Genomic DNA, 2,818 nt, shown 5'->3' on the forward strand with positions numbered 1-2,818 from the left:
CGCCACCTGCGCCCGCGGACCCCGCGCGCCCTTGGCCCTGCCGGCCCCCAGATCCTCGGAGTGTTCCTCGCTCCCGCGGGATAGCCCACCTGCTCCCGCGGAGCTGCGCACCCGGACCCCGGCCCGGCCCCGGCCGCCCCCGACGGCCCAGTGCCGCCCGCTCGTGCCCCGCGTCCCCGCCGCTGCTGCTGCTGCTGTCGCCGCGGCCCCGGGCCCAGCCCCACGCTCCCTCGCCTCCCAGGCGGGCGGGCGAGCTCTGCAGAGCAGCGGCGGCGGCGGCGGCGGCGGCGGCGGCGGCAGCAGCGGCGGCTCATTACCATAGACCTGCTCGCGCCGCCGCCGCCTTAAAGTGGCGACGCCAGCCGCACCGAAGGAGGTGGGCCCCACCCAGCGCCGTCCTCCGCACCAGTGCTGCAGAATTCAAGCAGTCCAGACCCCCTTCCCCCACCCCAATCCCACCCCAGGCCTGACCCTGGGCCGATGCCACATTCCTACAACAGTCTAGAGAGGAATTAACAATCAAAAGCCAGACAGCAAATGATAATAATGGTGGCAGTACCCTAAGTATGTTTAGAGGTTTTCAAAACCTTCTGAAAGGCTCTCGGAGGCCAAGTGCCCACCTCACGCCACCCAACAAGGCTGGATGCCGCTGGCTGCTGATAGGAGCCCTTGCTGCTGTCCCCTCCACAGGTCTGGGTCAGACTGAGCTAAAACGGCCCTGTTCAATAGTATAAAGCCTCCCCCATATGCCAGAGAGACACCCCACTTCCCTGCAAACACACAGTGAGGTCCTGAGCCCACACCTCCCCAGACCCCTCAGCAAAGCTGTGATCTAATCAGGCTGCCCCCTTGGGGCCCAGCTGGTATAAACATGCTAATATTAGCAGGTGCTGAGGTCCAGAGAGGGTGAAACTTGTACAGGGTCACAAGGCTGGATAGGGGTGGAGCCAAGTTTTAACTCAGGCTTCCTGGGTCCTAGACCAGTGATTCTCACTGCCCCATAGGGCCTCTTGTCTGGAGACATGACCTCTTGCCCCCTGCCTCCTTCTCCATCAACGTCCAGCTGCCACTCCCCTCCTTCTACCCACAGCTTTGTGACAGCAAACAGCCCTGCCCAGTGCATGGGGCTCTGGAGCCTCTTCACAGAGCAGGCCTTCAGACTGGACGTGCCACTTGAAGGGGTGTGGGAGATTCCGGGGCTCCTGGAGGAGGTCAAGGCATGGAAGCTGGACCTTGAAGAAGAGCCAGGCAAGGGAGGTGGAGGATGATTCAAAGGGACTTCCGTCTCTCATACCCCAACCAGGGGCCCAGAGCCAACTGTGTGAGCAGCGAGGGGCTGGGACTGGTGGTCTGAGGGCTGGCCTGTGGAGGAAGCCAGGGCTTTTCCAGGCCCAGCCCACCACCCTCTAGCTGTGTGACCTTGGTCAAGTGCTTGTGCCTCAATTTCCTTTTGTAAAATGAGGGGATCGAATAAGCTCAATAATTTCAAAAATTAATTTAACAGTGGAATCCTTTTTTCAATGAAATCTAAAGTAGAAGCCCAGAATATAAAGCAGATAGAAGTAGTGCTGCTGGGTTGAAGTGGGCGTCAGGTCTTGCCACATCCCCACTGCTCCCCAAGGAGCACACCTCTGGGCGCCCTGTGGAGCTTGAGGGTCTGGAGGAACCCAGTTTGAAAAGCATGGGGCCAGATGCGCTCTTCCAACACGGCACTCTGGTCACAGCAGTGTCACACTCAGTGGGTCACAGCAGGAGAGCTGTGAATCCCCTCTCAGAGGCCCCAGCCCAGGGAACTTCCGTGTAACCACAGAGTGATGCCAAGAATGAGAAATCAGCTTTCTTCTCTCTCCCCAGGGAAAAGGAAAGGAGATGAGCTTTGGCGACAGCAAGAGGGATTCGGGTTAGACTAGACTCCTGGCAATGGTAGTGGACTGGATGAGGAGAAGGAAGTGGGCGGGGGACCCACAACTCAGGGAAGTGCCCTCTTCTCTGACTGAAGATGAACAAGGCCAAGGGCAGCTCCAGACACAGAAGGATGGCTTAAGTGCCCTCCACGGGGCTCTGCCTCTCCGGACTCCCTTTGACTCTGTGGTTTGGGAGGATCTAGGGGCTGCGTAGGCATTTTGCTCTTCACCTAATAGCCATGTGGCGCGGAGAATGCTCGGAAATTATACCATCTGTTAATTATCCTTTGAATTGGGGTTGGGTAATGAGACTCATTTCTGCTGAAGGCCCAAGCCAACGCATGCAGAAACTGCAGCCCTCCATTCATCTCTCTCCCTTTGTACTAAAATAAGCTTGCTGGGTGGGAGAGCGCAGCAGCCTTGGCTGGAGAACTTGATTCTGGAGCCTAGAGCGGAGGCAGCACGGCTGTGGGAAGCCCCTTTCCCTGCGAAGGGCCTTTCTGCCCAAGGACAGACAGGCTGGGGATGCAAGGAACCCCTCCCTTCATCTCCAGGCACGTTTGGCAAATAGTCCTTCATGGTCTCCCTGCCCTGCCCCCAAGGGGCACAGGACAGAACTGCCTCCCCAGTCCACTCTCCCCTGCTCAGCCGCTTCTCCCTACCAAAAGCAGGACAGAAACTTCCAGGTCTTCTACACATCACGGTGTCTCAAACTAGGGCTTGTCTTGGTGGTGTCCTCCTTGACCCCTAGGGGAAGGCCTGCCTAGTTCATGGAACTTTCCAACTTAAGGAACCTTTAGATCTCCCTCCCACATGGGAGAAAACCAAGGTGCAGCAAGATCCTGGAGTCTGTTCAAATGGAACTTACTGCTCTTCTAGTCCAAACCTCGGGAGGGAAAGTGACCTGTGAGGAG

The sequence above is a fragment of the Delphinapterus leucas genome, chromosome 1 (genome assembly GCF_059928025.1).
Source record: "Delphinapterus leucas isolate spDelLeu-1000000601 "Yukka" chromosome 1, BTC_Dleu_Yukka2, whole genome shotgun sequence".
NCBI classification, from domain to species: domain Eukaryota; kingdom Metazoa; phylum Chordata; class Mammalia; order Artiodactyla; family Monodontidae; genus Delphinapterus; species Delphinapterus leucas.